Source organism: Dendropsophus ebraccatus, chromosome 4 (assembly GCF_027789765.1).
Source record: "Dendropsophus ebraccatus isolate aDenEbr1 chromosome 4, aDenEbr1.pat, whole genome shotgun sequence".
Classification (NCBI taxonomy): domain Eukaryota; kingdom Metazoa; phylum Chordata; class Amphibia; order Anura; family Hylidae; genus Dendropsophus; species Dendropsophus ebraccatus.
The window spans coordinates 159,511,185-159,536,977 of NC_091457.1; the positions used below are offsets into that span (position 1 = coordinate 159,511,185).

A 25,793-nucleotide genomic window follows, 5' to 3' on the forward strand; every position below is an offset into this window, starting at 1 on the left:
CCCTGCATTGCAAAAGGTGTATGCATACAGTAGTTAGGCTGCCTCTGTGTCCCTATAATTTATTAGGGCCCGCCTGTGCCACCATATAGTAGTTAGGTTCCTCTGTGCCACACACATAGCAGTTTGGTCCATCTGTGCCCCCATATCATAGTATGATCTCCCCTGTGGTCCCATATAATAGTTTGGTCCGTTTTTGTCTTCATATAGTATTATGCCCATCTGAGCCCCCAAATAGTAGTTAGGTCCCTCTGTGTCACACATATAGCAGTTTGGTCCATCTGTACCCCCCATGTCATAATAGGATTCCCCTTGTGTCCCCATATAGGAGTTTAGTCCCTCTGTCTCTTCATAAAGTATTATGCCCCATTGAGTCTCTATATATTAATTATCCCCCCCATGTCCACATTGTTGTTAGGTCGCTTTGTGCCACCATATAGTAGTTAGGTCGCTCTGTGCCACCATATAGTAGTTAGGTCGCTCTGTGCCACACATATAGTAGTTAGGTCCATCTGCGCCCCCATATCATAGTATGATTCCCCTGTGTTCCCATAAAGTAGTTTAGTCCCCCTTATGTCTTCATATAGTATTAGGCCTCTCTGTGTCCCCATACAGTAATTAGCCCCCATATGTCCACATAGTAGTTAGGCCTCCCTGTGCAGAGGTAGTATCTCACACAATCCACTGCTGTTTCCTCTTCCTTCTCCCTCTGCAACTGCTTGAGCGATGTCATTCGAGCATCAGAACTCAGGAAAAAAGAGTGCCCTCTTGTGAGGTAATGCTGCCTGTGGCCACAAAGGTGTTTTGGCAGGGCAGGGAGCCAATTGCTCTTTTCTCTCTGTCAACCAGAGGGCTGCAGTGATATGTATGCATTAGGCACTCACAGTTAAGAAGGCTTTGTGCAGTGCCAGGTGGCCAGGTAGGCACCTCCAAGACCCGGCAGCCCATGCACTGCACCAGTGGAAACATAACCCTGAATCCGTGCGCGCCCGCATCCAAATTCCCCGCTGCACATAATGGAACACGCCGCACACTCCATTGCGTGACAGGGTTTTCTGCGGCGGCTATTCACTGAATAGCGGGTGCAGAAAACTGACATGTCGGTCTCTTGCGGCCCCGCTAGGGATATCGGCCGGAGTATATATACAGTGTGTATACACTCCGAATGGGATTCCTTAGAAGGCAGCACTACGTAAGTTCCGTAGTAATGACGGCCGTTGTTACAACGGCTGTGATTATTACGAAACATACGCAGTGGGAACATGGCCTTATTGTGGATTTTTAATTCCCAGGTAAGGCTGGAATTTAGATGGTGACCCCCAATAAGGACAGAGATCTAAATCTGTGTACTCGTATGTTTGCCAATATCAATGGGGAAAATCTGCAAAAAAAGGCAGGCTGTTTTTGAAACTGAAATTTACATTCTGTAATGCCTGACCCTCATGCTTTAGCAAAACCACAACTGCCATCATGCTCAGGAACTGTAGTTTTGCAGCAGATGGAGAGTCGCAGGTTGAGAAACGCTGCTAAAATCTCTTCATACTAAAAACGTGTGTAGCGTCCTCTTTGCTGTTAGTGGACCCACAGAATTTCTTATACTGTACCCTGGTCTTAGCTACTGGAGATATATATATATATATATATATATATATATATATATATATATATATATATATATATATTGTATACTATATATATAAGTGACACTTGACACTCTGTGCTCCACATATATCCTACTCTAAACGATCATACAACTCTATACACTCAAAATGTGAATTTCAATTTTCTTTTTGTGAATTTGCACAAAAAGAAAAAAAAAACTAACAAATTGTCAAATTCTTGACTTCTAGTAAGAGAAGGTCTTGTTTCGCCTCCTATTCTCCATGGCGGCTGGGGGGGGTGTTGTTACTGACTGTGTACAGAGTTCATTAATAGCTCAGGACTGAGTTAATCTTCTTAAATCCAGCAATAACATCATGGCCGCAGATAACAAGGCCCGCCACGTCAAGCTGCACAACCACACACGTCCCACCAGTGACCCTCTACAGAGGCTGATCCTGTCCAGCTGTTTAACCAGCAGAAGGACAGCGAATTCTACATTAATTCTATCTTCAAACACTTCATCCCAAGGCCACATCATGCAACATGTACAACTACCCCCCCCGGACTGTGTGATGTGGTGATGGAGAAGGAACTGGGGGCCACTGGTGCAGGTCTTGCTGATAATATTCAGGAAAGTGACGAGAGCCGGAACCTCCTCGCTATGGGATGACCCCACCAGTGGATAAGCTGGGTACTCTCTGTACCATGTGCTGACGGTTAGGATACTTTATGGTTATATTAGCCTTATTATGTATAGAGATAAGGGGTACATCATTCCCTATGGGTCACATTTGGATTATTTTTATTGAATTGTCTGTATTGTTCCCTAAACCAATGTTTTTGTACATAGGGGGAGATTTATCCAACATGGTGTAAAGTGACACTGGCTCAGTTGCCCCTAGCAACCAATCAGATTCCCCCTCTCATTCCTCACAGACTCTTTGTAAAATGAAAGGAGGAATCTGATTGGTTGCTAGGGGCGACTGAGCCAGTGTCACTTTACACCATGTTGGATAAATCTCCCCCATAGTTTTCATTAAAAAAATTTCACCATTTGGCTCCTGCAGCTTCCATCTATTACAATACATAGAAAGCTGCTCAATGCCTTCAGTATCATTTCATACAGAGACCTTCTGTCTTGTCCTAAATGTTCCTCTAAGCTAATTTACACACACACACACACACACACACATATATATATATAATCAGAGGTCAGCTTAGATGTGTGTTCGGGGAAGACAGGATGGACACTTGATAGTAAGATGCTTGCCACCTACATGTACAGTATGTTGATAAATATCAGCTGCAGAATCCAAATGGTGCTAAATGATTAAAGGGGTGGTGCGGCGGTAAAAAATTATTCACAGAATAACACACATTACAAAGTTATACAACTTTGTAATGTATGTTATGTCTGTGAATGGCCCCCTTCCCCGTGTCCCACCACCCCCACCCGTGTACCCGGAAGTGTAGTGCATTATACATACCTGATCCGTGCCGACACGCATCCGCCATCTTGTGCCAAACGTCATCAGCTGCTCAGCCGCGATTGGCTGAACATAACTGTGCTCGGCCAATCGCTGCTCAGTGACTACACTTCCGGGTACACGGGTGGGGGTGGTGGGACACAGGGAAGGGGGCCATTCACAGACATAACATACATTACAAAGTTGTATAACTTTGTAATGTGTGTTATTCTGTGAATAATTTTTTACCGCCGCACTACCCCTTTAATAAAGAACAGTTAAAGGTTTTTTTCATCCCATAATGCCTGCAATTTAGTTAATTGAACAAAAAAAATTATCCAAAGGTGTCCATATCGCAAACGAGATAGTTTATTGTCAGCCTGAAATCGTTCAACATATTACACAGAGCGATAGTCGTTACTATGATCGTTAATGGTGCGTTTACACAAAATGATTATAATCCGAATTTTCACAATAACGATGGCAGTTGAGCGATAATCGGCTTGTGTAAACACAGCAAACGATCAAGCGACGAGCAAAAATTATTCCTGTTGATCTATTAACATGTTCTCAAATCGTCGTTAGACGTTCGCTAAAAATTCGCAGATCGCTTTGTGTAAACAGTCCTTCAAAGATTCTTCCTATTTGTGATTTAGGCTTAAGCGATGTTAAAAACAATTGCAATAACGATTTTTCTAACGATTTATCTCTTCATCTAAACGCTGATCATTATAAAAAACAAATCGTTGCTTCAAAATTGTTAAACGATCGATTGGGCGAATTATCCAATTGTCCAAATGTCACACTTTAAAAAACCCACGACATTTTTTGTGGATGTGTTTTGCATTGCGTTTGGATTTTTTTCCCCAGCTCTAAATATGCCTTTTTGTTGCTATAGGTTGTTCATTTTAGCTGAATTTTTTTTTACTTTTTTCAAGAGCTGCAAAATAAGAAAACACATTTATAACCTTTTTGGCTTTGGCTCCTAAAAATGTAAACATTAAAAACTCTGTGTTTTTTTTTTTTTTTCAAACTAATTTTTAACTTTCTTGACAAATACATTTGAAAACAATAAGAACATAATTTAAAAAATTCTCCACTGTACAGTAAATGATATCAGTATTTGTTATCTAGTCATAAGAAAGTTCTTTTATTTTCGTTTGGAGAATCACATCCCAACCGGACGTCACACGTAAATGAAGTCGTGACTAAAAATAATTAAATGTAAAAAAAAAATATTGAAAACCCAGTAAAACCACGTCCCAGTCCATTCATTGCAGTAAACACAAGGCTTCTACCTATAAACATAAGGTAAAATACAGAACATTATGTGTATACCTGACTAACCCATCACTCCTATAATGATACCTTCTCTCTGCTCAATACCATCTAGGCCACATAGACGCCATACTATCACCATAGTTATTATCACAGAAGATGATCAGGTTCTACTCATTAACCATAAAGACATAAAAAACCTGCAATTCAAACTCTTGAAACAGAGAATCCAGAGGATTTTACCAAACCTCCCAAGTGTCCCTCTTTTGCAGGGACAGTCCCTACTTTTGACCCATGTCCCTCTGTCCCTCTTTGCCCCTTACATGTCCCTCTTTTTGACCTAGGTATTAAATTTGCATTAGTAAACTTTTTATGACATGGAGAGAAAGGAGCGCTGCACCTCACACCTATGGCTGACACTAATGCCTCTTGGCTGCATTGGATAACCAACGCCAGGATGTTGGTATATAATTTGATCAAACCATATTGCCTCATGTACCACGTGCAGGTCCGCTGGTTCACATGAGTCCCTACACTAACTCAACACTGTTGGTCAGCGATCGCAAACCCCGCAAAGCAAGCGCAAGCAGGGAAGGGAGGCCATAGAATGGCCCTGCCACCCCAATGTCACAGGACCAAACCCCAAAGGGCCCCCCCAAACCCAGCAGGCACCACCGGCGGAGAAAGCTTCCACCAAGCAACACAAGTGTGAACATGGTCTTACTACTCACCACTGCACCGGAGGTAGAATGGGAGAAATAGGAGGTACTTCCCATGTGTGCACAGGTGCTTCCTGCTAATTGGGGCCATGTGGGTCTTACAAGAGGAGTGCTAACTGCTCAGAAAAGGGAGAAAAGTGAAATACAACATGGAGAGGAAGGAGCTGCTGCACCTTACATCTATGACTGACACTAATGCCTCTTGGTTACATCTAAAAACCAACGCCAGGATGTTAGTATATAATTTGATCAAACCATATTGCCTCATGTACCACATGCTAGCACTCCTCCTTTTAAGACCCATATGAACCCAATCAGCAGAAAGTACCTGTGCACACATGGCAAGTACCATCTATTCTTCCCATTCTACTTGCAGGAGTTATGGTGAGTAGTAAAACCATATTCACACTTGTGTTGCTTGGTGGGAGCTTTCCCCGCCAGCAGCGCCTGCTGGGTTGGGGGGGGGCTCTTGGGGTTTGGTTCTGTGACATTGGGGTTGCACGGCCATTCTATGGCCTCCCTTCCCTGCTTGCGCTCGCTCTGCGGGGATGGCGGTCGCTGACCGACACAGTGTTGAGTTAGTGCAAGGACTCATGTGATCCAGGGAACCTGCACGTGGTACATGAGGTAATATGGTTATATCAAATTATATACCAACATCCTATACTGTGACATCACTGTGTGTATTATCCCTGTACTGTGACATCACTGTGTGTATAATTCCTGTATTATGACATCACTGTGTGTATTATCCCTGTACTGTGACATCACTGTGTCTATTATCCCTGTACTGTGACATAACTGTGTAGTATCCCTGTACTGTGACATCACTGTGTATTATCCCTGTACTGTGACATCACTGTGTGTATTATCCGTGTACTGTGACATAACTGTGTAGTATCCCTGTACTGTGACATCACTGTGTGTATTATCCCTGTACTGTGACATCACTGTGTATTATCCCTGTACTGTGACATCACTGTCTGTATTATCCCTGTACTGTGACATAACTGTGTAGTATCCCTGTACTGTGACATCACTGTGTGTATTATCCCTGTACTGTGACATCACTGTGTGTATTATCCCTGTACTGTGACATCACTGTGTCTATTATACCTGTACTGTGACATCACTGTGTATTATCCCAGTACTGTGACATCACTGTGTATTATCATTGTACTGTGACATCACTGTGTGTATTATCCCTGTACTGTGACATCACTGTGTGTATTATCCCTGTACTGTGACATCACTGTGTATTATCCCCCCTGTACTGTGGCATCACTGTGTATTATCCCTGTACTGTGACATCACTGTGTGTATTATCCCTGTACTGTGACATCACTGTGTCTATTATACCTGTACTGTGACATCACTGTGTATTATCCCTGTACTGTGACATCACTGTGTATTATCCCTGTACTGTGACATCACTGTGTATTATCCCCCTGTTCTGTGACATCACTGTGTATTATCCTTGTACTGTGACATCACTGTGTGTATTATCCCTGTACTGTGACATCACTGTGTGTATTATCCCTGTACTGTGACATCACTGTGTATTATCCCCCCTGTACTGTGACATCACTGTGTATTATCCCTGTACTGTGACATCACTGTGTGTATTATCCCTGTACTGTGACATCACTGTGTATTATCCCTGTACTGTGACATCACTGTGTATTATCCCTGTACTGTGACATCACTGTGTGTATTATCCCTGTACTGTGACATCACTGTGTATTATCCCTGTACTGTGACATCACTGTGTGTATTATCCCTGTACTGTGACATCACTGTGTGTATTATCCCTGTACTGTGACATCACTGTGTATTATCCCCCCTGTACTGTGACATCACTGTGTATTATCCCTGTACTGTGACATCACTGTGTGTATTATCCCTGTACTGTGACATCACTGTGTGTATTATCCCTGTACTGTGACATCACTGTGTATTATCCCCCCTGTACTGTGACATCACTGTGTATTATCCCTGTACTGTGGCACAGTAGTAGTAATTCAGCACTCTATGTTGCCCCCTCTGAATCTTTGATAACTATTGATCTGGAATAATCACATACAATGATCTGTATCGGGCAGATTCGTGATGTCACATTGCTTTGTAGTTCCATGGTGACCTCCTAACCCCTCCCATGGCCTCCATGTAGAGTCTTCCCTGCACAATGACTGATGTGCAATATACGGATTATAATGAGGTGTTTAGTTGGACGTCTCACACATATCCATCGCTTCCTTTGTGCTCATGTACATTGTGTTTGTATATTCCCGGGAACTCCCTGATACAAGTCCAGCGGAGTCCTCCCTTACTGACAGATATACTGTACAGCTCCCCGCAGACTCCAAACTACTGCCCAAGGCCAGAAAGTAGAATTATCTTCTGACAGCTTCCAAACATGCTCTGGGCTGATCCCAATATTCCTGGATCTGGTATATATATATATATATATATATATATATATATATATATATATATAAAATCACAATCATAATAATTATAGATCTGTAAATTACTTCTATTTAAAAAATCTCCAGTCTTCCAGTACTTATCAGCTGCTGTATGTCCTGCAGGAAGTGGTGTATTCTTTCCAGTCTGACACAGTGCTCTCTGCTGCCACCTCTGTCCATGTCAGGAACTCTCCAGAGCATGCAGGAGCAAATCCCCATAGAAAATCTCTCCTGCTCTGGGCAGTTCCTGACATGGACAGAGGTGGCAGCAGAGAGCACTGTGTCAGACTGAAAAGAATACACCACGTCTTGCAGCACATACAGCAGCTGATAAGTACTGGAAGACTGAATATTTTGAAATGGAACTTTCTGACACCAATTCATAAAAAGATTTTTTTTTTCCCCCAGAGTACCCCTTTAATCAAAAATAATGCTACATTCTACGGACAGTTTATCCCCCAAAACTATATATACATCATATTGAGCTAAGAAAAATAGTTTAAAAAAATTGATTTTTTTACATGACATGTACACGACTGATGCCAGCAGAGGGAAGTCATCCACTGGCCGAATAACAATTAACCCCTTCCCCACCCCAGCCCTCTATTTATTCAGGTGTTAACCACTGTACACATACAGTGTAATGTTACCATTAGAATAGACATTACACTGGGAGGAGCTGTCTGTGTCACTAGTGCTGCTGCCTCCCCTGATGTCTATATAATACATGCTGCTACTGCAGCACTAGTGACACAGACAGCTTCCCCAATGTAATGCCTATTCTAATGGTGACATGTATTATATAGACATCAGGGGAGGCAGCAGCACTAGTGACACAGACAGCTCCCCCAGTGTAATGTGTATTCTAATGGTAACATGTATTATATAGACATCAAGGGAGGCTGCAGCACTAGTGACACATACGGCTTCCCCCAGTGTAATGTCTATTCTAATGGTAACATGCATTATATAGACATCAGTGTTGCTTCTTACTGCTTTCAGTCAATGTATAAATGTTAAAATAATAATAATAATAATAATTTTCTTTGATAAAGTTATATACTTATTTAAATAAAAATGCATAAAAAAACACTTATATTTGCCAGAATACTCCTTTATGAGCGCCCACTCTGTTGCAAGAACTTTATACCTTTTGGGGGAGATTTATCAAACATGGTGTAAAGTGAGACTGGCTCAGTTGCCCCTAGCAACCAATCAGATTCCACCTTTCATTTTCCAAAGAGTCTGTGAGGAATGAAAGATGGAATCTGATTGGTTGCTAGGGACAACTGAGCCAGTTTCACTTTACACCATGTTTGAAAAATCTCCCCCTTTATTCCTATACTATTTGCAGTATTAATGTATTGTACTTTTCCCATCATTTTGCTGTATATATATATATATCCCTCTATCCTCCGTCCCCTCCGCTCAGCAGCTGATCATTCCCCTCTGCACATTTTCTATGATTTCCGGAACATTCCTCCACCTCTCGGCCATTATCTGTCGGGCCGTTCTTTAGGCAGTTTCCAGCATGTCCCGGGGCCTCCGGGCTCAGCAGGGCAGGGAAGGAGGTGGGATTGGGATAAGAGGATTTAACACATGGACATTATGACTCCTCTATGGCTTTAGCCATCTCCTATTGAGAAGTTACCGGCTGACATTCTGTTCCAGGCGGCCAACAATAGCCGGACTCACGTACTCACTGGTTTTATTTTCCTTTAATTAAACTAAAGGATTAACCATTCTCCAAAACACCCGGCGGGGACGTAACGTGTCTGTTCTGAGACACGCTATTCCAAAAACCGCGCCACCCCTGTCATCAGGTTGTGTACGGTATTATAAATTAGCTCCATTCACTTACAGGGATACTCCTGCCAAAAAGTCAGTAAGTTATATAGATTTGTAATTTACTTCTATTTAAAAATCTCCAGTCTTCCAGTACTTATCAGCTGCTGTATGTCCTTCAGGAAGTGGTGTATTCTCTCCTGTCTGACACAGTGCTCTCTGCTGCCACCTCTGTCCCCCTTAATGACACCAGTTGCTTTGAAAGAATTTTTATTTTTTTTTAATCATAGTAGCCACTTAAAATGTAGCTGAGCTGCAATACCTTATACAGACTGAGAACAAAGTGGTGCTGTTTGTGAACGAATGCAGCTGCCTTTTTCTATTGCCTGATAACCTCTTTAAAACTTTGTTTGCTGCTGTCCCTATGGGGATTTGCTGCTGCTCTGGACAGTTCCTGACATGGACAGAGGTGGCAGCAGAGAGCACTGTGTCAGACTGGAGAGGATACACCACTTCCTGCAGGACATACAGCAGCTGATAAGTACTGGAAGACTGTAGATTTTTTTAAAACAAGTAAATTACTTTCTTTCTGGTACCAGTCAATACGAAAAAAATTTTTTTATGAAGTCCCCCTTTAAAGAGGTTATCCAGGATTAGAAAAAATAGCCTCTTTCTTCCAGAAACAGCACCTCTCTTCTCCTCAGTTTGAGTGAGTGTTTTGCTGCTCTGTTCCATTGAAGTGAATGGAGCTGAATTGTGATACCACACACAACCTGAGGACAGGGGTAGCGCTGTTTTTTTAAGACAGTAGCTGTGTTGTTTATATTCCTGGATAGGCCTTTTAATTCTGATATAAAACAAGTGATAGTAACTTTATTAAGAAACACTAGAAGACAATCTTAGCGGCCGTTCTGTCATGTAGTGGATGAGTTGGGTAAGGCTTTGGGCACAGACCTGGGGATTGTAACACGGAGGATATTTCATTTTTAATAAGCAGGGAACCCTCCCTTTGGCGCGGCGGAGATGAGCGCTGGACACGTTCCCGGCTCTGGCCGCGGCTGCTGAGCGGTTGCGATTACTTACTGTGTGGTTTTTGGAATTAGGATTGTATTACAGTTGTTAGAGGATTGGACGCGGAGCGGAGGCCGCCGGGTAACAAAATCGGCTGAAATGAGTTTTACATTTTTATTTTATAATTAAAGGAGAAGTCCGTCCATTTTCAAAATCCGGCAGCCGACAGGGACAGGGAGGAATTTGATGAGGAGTCGGAACTTACCTCACCCCGTGCCTGCAGTGTGCGGCGGGACCATCCCTGGGACCCCCACTTGTCACGACCCGGCTGATGGACTGGCTGCTCAGTGATTGGGACAGGACGTGGCTCTAGTCACTGATTGGCTGAGCGGCCAGTCCATCAGCCAGGACAGGCCTTTCAGGGGGGGTCCCTTGGCCGGTCCCACCGCTCACTGCAGGCACAGGTAGAGGTAAGTTTCTACTCCAGATCAAATTCCCCCCTGCTGTCTGCCAGATTGTAAAAATGGACATACTTCCCCTTTAATTAGATTCCAGAGCGACAATTTGTTGCAATTTCAAAAACGTTCAAAATGTAAAATCCAGACAGAACACCGTACGTCCAATCTAAGATGGAGAAATGGAAACCATAGAGTTCTTAAAGGGGTTATCCAGCGCTACAAAAACATGGCCACTTTTCACCCTACTGTTGTCTCCAGTTTAGGTGTGGTTTGCAATTAAGCTCCATTTACTTCAATGGAACTGAGTTTAAAAACCCCACCCAAACTGGAGATAACAGTAGGGGGAAATTGGCCATGTTTTTGTAGCGCTGGATAACGCCTTTAACAAGCCACCTATTCCACATGTTTCCTCACTTGTGGCTCAGACACATCCAAGGAGCCCTGATGAAGTAGTCCCTGTATTATGACGCATGTTTCATCCCCCTTATATAACTAAACCGTCTAAACTGATTATATAAACAACCACGCAGCCATTATAGTGTTCCACCACTAAGGGGCTTATTCCCATCCAGACGGGTTGCAATTACTGGTGTTCTAAAGGGGTACTCCAGCAAAAAAAAAATCAGCTGGTGTCATAAAGTTCTAAAAAATTTTAATTTACTTCTATTTCAAAATTCTACGTCTTCCAATACTTATCAACTGCTGTATGTCCTGCAGGAAGTGGTGTATTCTTTCCAGTCTGACACAGTGCTCTCTGCTGCCCCTTCTGTCCATGTCAGGAACTGTCCACAGCAGGAGAGGTTTTCTATGGGGATTTGCTGCTTCTCTGCACAGTTCCTGACATGGACAGAGGTGGCAGCAGACTGGAGAGAATACACCACTTCCTGTAGGACATACAGCAGCTGATAAGTACTGGAAGACTTGAGTAAATTACAAATCTATATAACTTAAATTTGTCAGAGTGCCTCTTTAAATAGTCAACACTGAAAACGTTCTTAGAGATGACATCACGATTGGTACAGGATCCATGTATGTAGTCCTCAACCTGTGCGCCATGCTGGGAGTTATAGTTGTGTTCCGTTATTAGTTACTGTGTGGACGTTCTTTTACTTGTATTTTTCTCCATTCCTTCAGGAGTTAAATCGGCGTCCAGAATTCGTTTTCAGGAGCGGAAATATTGGAAAGTAATCTGATGAAGCAGCCGGGCCCCTGTCCCCCGGTGTGAGCGGTGTAACGTCACTCATCCCTCCGGAGGGCCACTACCGTATGTCTCTCTCGGCCCCCCGAGCCGTCTCCATAGCTAGAAGCCCCCCTCACGTGAGCGGCTGGGCCACAGTTTGTTTTTTGCCTTAGTAGTTAACATGACCCCTCATTCTCTCGCCCTGACCCTCTCCTCCTGTGACAGACAAGTTTTCGTTTAATACCTGGCAACCAAGGGAGACTTAAGCTTCCTCAAATATGAGCGGTTTTTGGCTGGAACGGCGCAGGGCCGCAGCCCAACCGAGAGAGAAAAATTAAACACCGCAGGCCGTGGCTCCAGTGAAGAGGAGATAAAGTGTTCCCATGGAGGAGGCCGGCCACTGCCTTTCTCTAGTTAATACTTAACAAGGCCCCTCAACAAAGACGGCCAATGTAGCCTGCGCTCCGCCAGCCCATTCCCAGCATATTGCTGTGTAATGGAGAATTCTTTCCACCGTAACCCCTTCACTCCCACAAATCTGTCAAGTTTAACTTCATTTCACAGTCAATCAAGTGACCCGAGTCTCCTGCGGCCATAGGTCCCATACCGGGACACTGCGAAGGCCGGGTGGGACGCTGGGCGGCCATCCATTTACTATTGTCTTCCATTACATTCTATTAGCGCCTCTGCCTGGCTGACGATCTCCGACTCCCGGGGCCTCCAGCCCGAGACGACCCGACATGGCCAGGGATAGAGATGTTTGGATTTCGGGACAATCCTCCCAGTATATTGCTCGAAAAAGAAGAGACAAAGAAAAAGAAGAAGAGGCGAAGAAGAAGAGGTGAAGAAGAAGAGGCGAAGACGAAGAAGAGGCGAAGAAGAGGCGAAAAAGAAGAAGAAGGGCGAAGAAGAAGACGATCGAAAAAAATAAAAATAAATAAAAGAGACCCTCCCGGAGCTGTAATATTCCCGGGAGAGGTGACACCCTGACTCCATCAGGAACGCACGCTCTCCCTAATCTGCTGTTATTGTCGCCATCGGCTTGGAACATGTATAGCGAATGACATTTTACCAGATTGCTCGGCATACGTCTCCCCGCATCAGCAGCTGCAGGGGGGATTTTATGGACGCGTTTCGGCTTTATTTGTTCCGTTTTGTCATCTTTCCATTTGTACATAATGGTGGCGACGGCTGAACGGCGGTATATAACTCACAGCTAACAGGACGACGGCCAATTGTTTCCATATGGTTAATAGTCAGTTTATCTATTAGTGTTCATCTAAATTAAAGGGGTACTCCAGTAAAAATCTTTTCCTTTTAAATCAACTGGTGTCAGAAAGTTATAAAGATTTGTAATTTACTTCTATTTAAAAAAAATCTCCAGTCTTCCAGTACTTATCAGCTGCTGTATATCCTGCAGTGGTGTATTCTCTCCAGTCTGCGGCCACCTCTGTCCATGTCAGGAACTGTCCAGAGCAGCAGCAAATATCCATAGAAAACCTCTCCTGCTCTGGGCAGTTCCTGACATGGACAGAGGTGGCAGCAGAGAGCACTGTGTCAGACTGGAGAGAATACACCACTTCCTGCAGGACATACAGCAACTGATAAGTACTGTAAGACTGGAGATCTTTAAATAGAAGTAAATTACAAATCTATATAACTTTCTAGCACCAGTTGATTTGAAAGAAAAAGATTTTCGTCGGAGTACCCCTTTAAAGTGAACCCCCACTTTAAAGCTGAGAGTGTGAGTCCTTAAGGGTATAAACCCACACACCGTATATGCAGCGTATTTACTGCTGCGATACGCAGCAAACTCGCAGCAAAATCGCAGCAAAATCGCAGCAGATTAGATCTAAATAACTGAACACAGCATCAAATCTGTACCAACAAATCTGCTGCGTATTTGTTGCATATCTGCTGCATATACAGTGTGTGGGTTTATACCCTAAAGGTATCTACTTAATGGGGTCTGATCGGTGCGGGATCAGCTGATCAAGATAATGGGGGTCACTGGTTCCAGCATGTGTATAGGGAGGCAGTAGAGCAGCGTTCCTCACCATCTGGCTCTTCAGCAGTTGCAACTACGATTCCCTTCTCGAAAGCCGTCAGGGCATGATGGGAGTTGTAGTCGCAACCGCTGGAGAGCTACTAGCACTACCATGCCAGTCTTCCTGCAAACCACCAGAAAACTCTATGGGGGTTGATTTTAATCGGGCTGTTCACACCTGTAGTTTATGGATCTGTAATCCGCAAAGATTGGATTCTTCCATGAAAATCAATGGGAGCATCCATTGTTTTGTCGTTTTTTTTTTCCGAATCCGTAAATTTTTACAGAAGAAACGTCTGTAATGTCTGCAATGTTTACCATTCCCACTTATTTAATTATCACTGCAAAAGATATCTGCAAAAATACGGAGGCATTAGGGATGCATGGAAAACTACTGGAAAACTACTGAAGGTGTGAATGCGGCCTTAGTTAGGGCATTGTTTGTAGCTTTTTTAATATTTCACTAAATGTTACAAAAAAAAGTTGTTGTTTTTTTTTTTTTTTTTTTTTTTTTTTTAAAGGGCAAATCTATAAGTAATCTGCAGGGAAATCCGCACCAAACTCTGCAAATTAAGCAAGAAAGAAAAAATAATAATAATCATTTCCATATCTATCTGCAATAGCCACAGATTGGCAGGTAACCCACCGCACCGATGCATTACCTGTGGATTTTATAGCAAATTTTCACTATCCTATTACAATCAATAGCAAAAATCCACAACGAAGCCGCATAAAATCCTCAAATAATGAGCATGGGACGGCACGTTCATATATGTTATATACCTGTCAGTAAAAGTTACAGCCATATATTTTATATACCTATCAGTAAGAGTCACAGCCATATATGTTATATACCTGTCAGTAAGTCACAGCCATATATGTTATATACCTGTCATATAAGTTATATACCTGTCAGTAAAAGTCACATTTATATATGTTATATCCCTTTCAGTAAAGGTAACGGCCATATATGTTATATACCTGTCAGTAAAAGTTACAGCCATATATGTTATATATCTGTCAGTAAAAGTTACAGCCATATATGTTATATACCTGTCAGTAAAGGTAACGGCCATATATGTTATATACCTGTCAGTAAAAGTTACAGCCATATATGTTATATACCTGTCAGTAAAGGTAACGGCCATATATGTTATATACCTGTCAGTAAAAGTTACAGCCATATATGTTATATACCTGTCAGTAAAGGTAACGGCCATATATGTTATATACCTGTCAGTAAAAGTTACAGCCATATATGTTATATACCTGTCAGTAAAGGTAACGGCCATATATGTTATATACCTGTCAGTAAAAGTTACAGCCATATATGTTATATACCTGTCAGTAAAGGTAACGGCCATATATGTTATATACCTGTCAGTAAAGGTAACGGCCATATATGTTATATACCTGTCAGTGAAAGTTACAGCCATATATGTTATATACCTGTCAGTAAAGGTAACGGCCATATATGTTATATACCAGTCAGTAAAAGTTACAGGGGCAGATTTCTCAAACTAACCAATCAGATTCCATCTTTCAATCCTCGCAGACTCTTTGGAAAATGAAAGGTGGAATCTGATTGGTTGCCGGGGGCAACTGAGCCAGTCTCACTTTACACCATGTTTGATAAATCTCCCCTACAGCGACTATTTGTAACAATTGTAGCGAATTAACAACAGAAACAATAAATAAATATTGTGTGAATTGCTGGCTAATAAGTTCCCTGTCCTCGGTATATCGGGCAGCGTGGACCCCCGGGGAGCCCCTGTCCGTGGTTTGGTTTGGATCCAGTGGGCTCAGCAGCTATTCCAGACAGATGCGGCTGCGCTCTCCATGTGGCTGCAGTATAATTACAGCTCCGGCAGCTGCTGCCAGTGACTGTCAGGCTGCTGTAACCGTGTCCCGGAGGAGGCCATTATTATCATCCCATATTCACAGCTCGCTACACCCAGCAATCTGATCCCCCCTAATACAGTGACCACCATCAAGTGCAATGAGGATTTAATGTTTGTGCAAATAAAGATACAGATTCTGGATCAATGCAGCAATATCTCTGCTTGCTGTCATTGAATCATTCTCATGGTTTACTCCTATGGCAGGGGTAGGGAAGCTAAAGCTTTGGCTGTCCAGGCATGATGGGAGTTGTAGTTTTGCAAGGTTCCATACCCCTGTCCTATGGGATTAGACCCTGTGCTGGTCACGTGATGGACACAGGTTCCCACAGCTCAGAGATAATGCAGACATTTCTGCACCACTTCTATTCATTTGAATTGGAGGTGTCAGCAGCAGCAGCACAGACACTTCTGCAGGATCCATTCAGATGAACAGGACAGAGGAAGAAACGTTTGCAACATTATCTGGCAAGTGTTATCCACCTGTATGTGTATGTGTATATATATATATATATATATATATATATATATATATATTCTGCTCCTAGGAGTATGGGAGCCTGGAGAGGACTGGGATCTCACTAGTAATATAATGGTAGCATTGCCCCCATGTATATACTACACCTCACACTCCTCACTCAGTGCAGGCCAAAGCCTGGCGGACAATGACTATAATAATATTATTACAATAGCCGCAACAGTTTAATTAAAAATAAATTGGTTTAATAGAAAACCCGGAGGAGAAAAGGAGATTGTGGAGAATCAGGTTTTAATAAGTTATGAATATTAGATCAGATATATTACATATAGTATTAGATTATTTACACTATCTCTATCTATCTATCTATCTATCTATCTATCTATCTATCTATCTATCTCCTATCTATCTCCTATCTATCTATCTATCTATCTATCTATCTATCTATCTCCTATCTATCTATCTCCTATCTATCTATCTCCTATCTATCTCCTATCTATCTATCTATCTATCTCCTATCTATCTATCTATCTATCTATCTATCTATCTATCTATCTATCTATCTCCTATCTATCTATCTATCTATCTATCTCCTATCTATCTCCTATCTATCTATCTATCTATCTATCTATCTATCTATCTCCTATCTATCTCCTATCTATCTATCTATCTATCTCCTATCTATCTCCTATCTATCTATCTATCTATCTCCTATCTATCTCCTATCTATCTATCTATCTATCTATCTATCTATCTATCTATCTATCTCCTATCTATCTATCTATCTATCTATCTATCTATCTATCTCCTATCTATCTATCTATCTATCTCCTATCTATCTATCTATCTATCTATCTATCTATCTATCTATCTATCTATCTATCTATCTATCTATCTCCTATCTATCTATCTATCTATCTCCTATCTATCTATCTATCTATCTCCTATCTATCTATCTATCTATCTATCTATCTATCTATCTATCTCCTATCTATCTATCTATCTATCTATCTATCTATCTATCTATCTCCTATCTATCTATCTCCTATCTATCTATCTCCTATCTATCTATCTATCTCCTATCTATCTATCTATCTATCTATGTATCTATCTATCTATCTATCTATCTCCTATCTATCTCCTATCTATCTATCTATCTATCTATCTATCTATCTATCTATCTATCTATCTATCTATCTATTATCTATCTCCTATCTATCTATCTATCTTCTATCTTTCTATCTATCTATCTATCTATCTATCTATCTCCTATCTATCTATCTATCTATCTATCTCCTATCTATCTATCTCCTATCTATCTATCTATCTATCTATCTATCTATCTATCTATCTCCTATCTATCTATCTATCTATCTATCTATCTATCAAAAAGGATCGCCCACAGCACTCCAGGTAAGTTAGAAAAATCAAGTGTTTTTTATTCCATAGTGGTGCAGCACAGCATACAAGTCAAAGTGCGACGTTTCAACGACCTTCCGTCGTCTTTTTCAAGCGTCGTTGAAACGTCGCACTTTGACTTGTATGCTGTGCTGCACCACTATGGAATAAAAAACACTTGATTTTTCTAACTTACCTGGAGTGCTGTGGGCGATCCTTTTTGACATATTGTGGAGGTCTTGGTCAAGACTACCTACGGGCACCCTCCTACAATAAGTTGTGCTGCTCTTACAGACTACATATTATATCTATCTATCTATCTATCTATCTATCTATCTATCTATCTATCTTCTATCTATCATCTATCTATCTATCTATCTATCTATCTATCTATCTATCTATCTATCTATCTATCTATCTATCTTTGTATAATGTATACTATAGTGGCTCCATTCTTTTTTAGTAGAGACAACTATAACCCAGAGACAGGGATGATGGAATCCTGAGTGGGAATACCGCGTCTCCTGAGAGACATTATTACACCCCGAGGGATAAATATCTACAATTAAAAAGTTAATATGTAGGAAGTAGCGGGGGAGGGGCAGTCCTATGAGAGCGGAGCGCCCCCAGCAGGGGATCTGGATAAAAAAAATGTAAAGAAATGATAACTGTAATTAACGATATTAAATATTTTTTTTTTTTTATTTCAGAATCTTTGGGATGGACGTTCTTCTATTATCTTGTAAATGAGACTGGTATGTGCGGTATTAGGCTCCGGCTACACGGCCACTCGCGGTTATGTGCCAGGAACCAGTGAGAGCATCATCCGTAATGGACCCATGGCAACAACTATGCTATCCTAGTGCATTTTAAATGTTTTCCCATTGAGCCTTAAAGTGTCACTGTCATTTATTTTTATTTTTATTTTTAGTACAGGCGATTTTAAGAAACTTTGTAATTGGGTTAATTAGCCGAAAAATGCTTTTTTATCATGAAAAAACAGTTTGAAGCTCTCCCCCCTGTCTTCATTGTTTTTTATGGAGAGGGGAGGGGTGGAGGGAGATGAGGCACCAAAACAGGACAACAAAGAGTTAATTTACAGCTACATCACCAGGCTATCTCCTCTGAAGTCAGCACTGACCCCTCTGACCTCTGAATAGCGGCTTTTACACAAGTCCCGCTGTGTAATCCTTTGCTGTCTGCTGGTGACCAATCTCCCTCCTTCCCCCTCCCCTCTCCATAGGTTACACAGGGTCCGACTGATGTAAAAGAGTGGAGATTTCCTGATAATGAGCAGTGAATGAGAGAGAGGAGGAAGGGGGGGGCTGGGGAAAGTCTTTCTGAATGCAGATAATGGCAGATTTGCCTAATAAACCCAATTACAAAGTTTCTTAAAATTGCCTAGACTATTGATTTCTGAAAAAAAAAAAAAAAAAATGACAGTGACACTTTAACCCTTAGACGACCCAGGGCGTATAGTTACGCCATGGAAGTCTGTCCCCAGACGACCTAGGGCGTAACTGTACGCCCTGGGTGTTTCTCACGCTATGAAGCGCGCTCCGGAGCGGAGCGCGCTTCATAGCAGGTGGGGGCCGGCTGCAATCAGCAGCCGGGACCTCACCGATAATGACACGCTGCAGCGATCGCGCTGCTGCGTGTCATTAACTCCTTAAACGCCGCGACCGCGGCGTTTAAGTGTAAGTGACAGGGGGAGTCCCCTGTCACCTACCGATCGGGACCCCCGCAGTGTGACTGCGGGGGTCCCGATCGGTGAAACGGGCCGCCGGAGCTCTCTCACCTGCCTCCGTGCGGTCCGATCGGTGCTCTGGTCACTGAGCCTGCACAGGCAGGCTCAATGAGCAGAGCGCCGATAACACTGATGAATGCTATGCCTATGGCATAGCATTCATCAGTGTAAAAATCCAAGTAGTGAATGTAAAAGTCCCCCAAAGGGACTTCAAATGTGTAAAAAAAAAAAAGTTAAAAACACTAACACACTACCCCAAAACCCCTCCCCAATAAAAGTTGAAATCACCCCCCTTTCCCATTATATAAATAAAACATATAAAAATAAATAAATAGATAAACATATAATATACCGTAGCGTGCGTAATTGTCCGATCTATTAAAATATAACAAGCGTCATTGCGAACGGTAAACGGCGTACACGAAAAGAGGGAAAAAAGTGCGCGGATTACCGATTTTATGTTACATTATATATATAAAAAAATTAATAAAAAGTGATCAAAACGTCCGATCTTCACAAATATGGTATTAATAAAAACTAGAGATCATGGCGGAAAAAATGACACCCCATACAGCCCCGTAGGTGAAAAAATAAAACCGTTATAAGCGTCACAATAGTCCCATTTTATTTATAATTAATTGCCAAAAAAAAGGATTTCATTTAAAAAAAATATATAACATTAGAGAATCTGCGTAAACCTGCATATGGTTGTGTTCGGACTGACCTATAGAATAATAGTGTCATGTCGCTTTTACCATATAGTGCATTACGTAGACACAGGAACCCCCCAAACGTTACCATATTGCATTCTTTTTTGCGATTTCACCAATTTATATCTTCATAAATAATATATTTGGGATTCCGTCATACATGTTATGGTAAAATGAATGACGCCATTACACAGTACAACTATTCCTGTAAAAAACAAGCCCTTACATGGCCTGTAGATAAAAAACTGAAAGTGCTGGAGCTCTTAGAAGGGGAGGAGGGAAAAACGGAAACACTAAGATCAAAATTTGCGCGGTCCACTGGGTCATTTTGGGCCTGGTCCTCAAAGGGTTAAAGGGATTTTCCTATTGGGCCCTAAAGCTTTTTTTCTCTTTTATCACAAGTAGAAAAAAGTTTCTTGAACCAATAATACTTACGTTTATCCAACGCTATATAGTCCATTCTAGTAAATCTCTCCGTTGGTATGAGGACAGGCCAGCCATGGATTCTGCGGCTTCCATAGACCAGTGAGGAGGCGGCCATTGGCTTCATGCACAGTATATATCACATTATGAAAACACTTGAAGGAGGGGGAGAGTGCACGCTGATGTTAGGCGAGAGATAATATATCCTCTAAGATATCAGACATGGCGACGGCACATGGGAGGCCCAGCAGGACATACAGGATTGTATATGAGCCCGGCCCGCTGACAATATACGGAGCACAAAGAGGAAGATTGACGTTTATTACACAGAAAGTATGAAAGATCTGTATTATTATAGAAAATGGAGATGTTGTACAGAAAGCGGAGGGATCAGTACCCGCTCAATGGGGGGAAGTATCAGGCGGGATCTCATGGGGTCTCTTATCATGATGGATGGTCACTAAGTGAGAAGAGAACAAACATAGAACACACAGTGGGAGAGATAGAGAGATAGGTAGATAGATAGATAGATAGATAGATAGATAGATAGATAGGAGATAGATAGATAGATATATAGATAGATAGGAAATAAATATATAGATAGATAGATAGATAGATAGATAGGAGATAGATAGGAGATAGATAGTAGATAGATAGATAGATAGATAGATAGATAGATAGATAGGAGATAGATAGATAGATAGATAGATAGATAGATAGATAGATAGATAGGAAATAAATATATAGATAGATAGATAGATAGATAGATAGATAGGAGATAGATAGATAGATAGATAGATAGATAGATAGATAGATATATAGATAGATAGGAGATAGATAGATAGATAGATAGATAGATAGATAGATAGAAGATAGATAGATATATAGATAGGAGATAGATAGATAGATAGATAGATAGATAGATAGATAGATAGATAGGAAATAAATATATAGATAGATAGATTGATAGATAGATAGATAGATAGATAGATAGATAGGAGATAGATAGATAGATAGATAGATAGATAGATAGATAGGAGATAGATATATAGATAGGAGATAGATAGATAGATAGATAGATAGATAGATAGATAGGAGATAGATAGATAGATAGGAGATAGATAGATAGATAGATAGGAGATAGATAGATAGATAGATAGATAGATAGATAGATAGATAGATAGATAGGAGATAGATATATAGATAGGAGATAGATAGATATATAGATAGATAGGAGATAGATAGGTAGATAGATAGATAGGAGATAGATAGATAGATAGATAGATAGATAGATAGATAGATAGATAGGAGATAGATAGACATAAGATAGATAGATAGATAGATAGATAGATAGATAGAAGATAGATAGATAGATAGATAGATAGATAGATAGATAATAGATAGATAGATAGATAGATAGATAGATAGACATAAGATAGATAGATAGATAGATAGATAGATAGATAGATAGAAGATAGATAGATAGATAGATAGATAGATAATAGATAGATAGATAGATAGATAGATAGATAGATAGATAGATAGGAGATAGATAATAGATAGATAGATAGATAGATAGATAGATAGATAGATAGGAGATAGATAGACATAAGATAGATAGATAGATAGATAGATAGATAGATAGATAGATAGATAGATAGAAGATAGATAGATAGATAGATAGATAGATAGATAGATAGGAGATAGATAGACATAAGATAGATAGATAGATAGATAGATAGATAGATAGATAGATAGAAGATAGATAGATAGATAGATAGATAGATAGATAGATAGATAATAGATAGATAGATAGATAGATAGATAGATAGATAGATAGATAGATAGGAGATAGATAATAGATAGATAGGAGATAGATAGACATGAGATAGATAGATAGATAGATAGATAGATAGATAGATAGATAGATAGATAGATAGATAGATAGGAGATAGATAGACATGAGATAGATAGATAGATAGATAGATAGGAGATAGATAGATAGATAGATAGATAGATAGATAGATAGATAGATAGATAGATAGATAGATAGATAGGAGATAGATAGACATGAGATAGATAGATAGATAGATAGATAGATAGATAGATAGATAGGAGATAGATAGATAGATAGATAGATAGATAGATAGATAGGAGATAGATAGATAATAGATAGATAGATAGATAGGAGATAGATAGATAGATAGATAGATAGATAGATAGATAGATAGGAGATAGATAGATAGATAATAGATAGATAGATAGATAGATAGGAGATAGATAGATAGATAGATAGATAGATAGATAGATAGATAGATAGATAGATAGATAGGAGATAGATAGATAATAGATAGATAGATAGATAGATAGGAGATAGATAGATAGATAGATAGATAGATAGATAGATAGATAGATAGATAGATAGGAGATAGATAGATAGATAATAGATAGATAGATAGATAGATAGATAGATAGATAGATAGGAGATAGATAGATAGATAGATAGATAGATAGATAGATAGATAGGAGATAGATAGATAGATAGATAGATAGATAGTAGATAGATAGATAGGAGATACTCTGTTTCTAGTATCAGTCAGTAACTCTGTGAAGCCCCTCTCCCCATGTCTATAGAAGCTGATGCTGCAGGGCGGTGAGGGGTTAACCCCCGTCTGTGTTAAGTGGTCCTAAATTCTGAGCTGGTAGATGACTGAGGGGACTCGGCCTTTGTTGCCATTATTAAGTCTGCATAGCCGTCAGTCATGTTCCCGCTGGGAGCCAGCAGGGGCTCCATTGTGGCCCCGGCCCCCGGCCTCTATCCCTCTTTTATCCCGTCTTCTGGTGATATTGCCGTCCAAGTGTAACTTTTGTGTTGTAGTTGTAACTACTCTGTTCTGGGTGGACGGTATTGTCCGAGCCCCCACTATGGCGTTGTACCTGGGGCGGGGACATTGTGCTGCTTTACTGCACTGAGGTGATATATGGGGGGCTGTAACTGAATACTGAGGGGTTGTCACTATATTTAATCTGGGGGACAATGCACCGTCTTTGGTGGCGGTATTATTACCGCCAGGGCCAGGCTCCCAGCATGCACACTGCCGACTTGATTTAGAGAGTTTTTGTTTGTTTTTTGCCTATTAAGATACAAAGTAATGGATGGGATCTTTCACAATTCACAGCATGACGTAGAGGAACCAGTCTGATTGACACTGCCCCGGGCCATTACCAGTGCATGGATAATCCCTTCTCGGTGACCTCACTGGTCTCCCTGCTGGTTCTGCCCCAGGACGTCTATTAATAGCCCCCCCCCCCCCCTCAGATTTCTGCAAAAGGTTAACGCATCCAGTATCAGGGAAAAGAGACTACGGAGGCCCACCCTGAACCCCGACACACCTGGGGTGTCTCATCTTTTTGAAAGAGTATAAAAGTATAAGAAAGTTCTCCTTCTTCTGGAAGAGAGTTAATATGTATTTTTCCCATGGTGCAATGCCTGAAAATAAGTCTCTATACACCAAATAATTCCTGTCATTGCAAAAGCCTTAAAAATACAGTTCTAAACACCTGGCCACTAGGTGTCTCACTTCTCTGTAATCAGCTGTCCGCTGCCTGTTGTCTGGAGAAATCTGTCTCTAGTAACAGAGAGATCAGGACAAATTGCAGGAAGTGGGGGCGGGGTTTAGCAGGAGGGAGCCTGAATCCAGTCCAGCAGCACATTATCTTAGAAATATTATGAATGCCTTCGAATTATTTTTAAATAATGCTGCAGAAGCGTATAGCATTACATACCTGTCAGTCCTGGTTCTGAAACCTCCAAAAATCCATTTGTTTTGTGTCTTTGTAATCGCCTCCCCTACTATGTCTTAACACTACTTCCTGGTTAAGCAGTTGCCCAGTACTACAATTCCCAGAATGCATTGCTTTCCCTCACAGTCCTCCCACCCTGTCTACTCCTTTTCTACATGAATTCAGTACATAGCAGACTATTGCTCTGTAGATATTAAATCTGCAGCACCTGCTGCATTCATTCCCTGTCTGCTCCTCTGGCCGAGGCATCATTCATCACAAGACAGGAAGAGATAAACGCGCCCTGCTCTTCTTTAGACCCACTTCCGTGACACTGTCCGCCCGAAATCAATAACGTTTTTACAGACGCCTGATCACACAGCATCATTGAAGGTATGTATGCGATGTTTATGTGATAGGTAGTGATGAGCAAACTTACTGTCCGAACCCGAACGCCCGGCATTGGACTCCCAATGGCTGGAGAAGTCGGAGGATGCCATCCTAGGGAGTCCTGGAAAACATAGATAGAGCCAAAGGCCATAGTCTGCCCCCAGATCTGCATCCTACTACCGCAGCCACCGGGAGTCAAAGGCCAAGAATTTTGGCTCAGACAAACCTGATCATTCGGCACGTTTGCTGATTACTAGTGATAGGCGTATCCATATCCATGCTGTCATACAGAAGCCAGCACTATTAGTGATAACACTATATCAGTAAGTTATATGTCTTGGGGTGATAGTTATACTTAAAGTGTCACTGTCGTTTAAAAATTTTTTGCAGAAATGAATAGTACAGGCGATTTTAAGAAACTTTGTCATTGGGTTTATTAGCCGAAAATGTATTTTTTTATCATGAAAAAACAGTTTGAAGCTCTCCCCCCTGTCTACATTGTTCTCTATGGAGAGGGGAGAGGTGGAGGGAGATGAGGCACCACAACAGGACAACAAGGAGTTAATTTACAGCTACATCACCAGGTTATCTCCTCTGAAGTCAGCACTGACCTCTCTGACCTCTGAATACCGGCTTTCACACAGGTCCTGCTGTGTAATCCTTTGTTTTCTGCTCTTTGCTGCCTACTAATCTTCCTCCTCCCCCCTCCCCTCTCCATAGGTTACACAGGGCCCGACTGATGTAAAAGAGTCGAGATTTCCTGATAATGAGCAGTGAATAAGAGAGAGGGGGGCTGGGGAAAGTCTTTTTGAATACAGATAATGGCAGATTTGCCTAATAAACCCAATTACAAAGTTTCTTAAAATCGCCTGGACTATTGATTTCGGCAAAAAAAAAAAATTAAATGACAGTGACACTTTAAATACAATTTTAGTTATCGGAGTACCCCTGTAAC

The 25,793-nt window shown here is 41.2% G+C and overlaps 1 protein-coding gene across 1 annotated transcript in view; it reads right to left on the minus strand.

The window, feature by feature from the left end:
• Window positions 1-25,793, minus strand: part of LMX1A (LIM homeobox transcription factor 1 alpha) — a 71,219-nt gene that overhangs the window by 14,380 nt on the left and 31,046 nt on the right. The gene's annotated exons all lie outside the window — the stretch shown is intronic.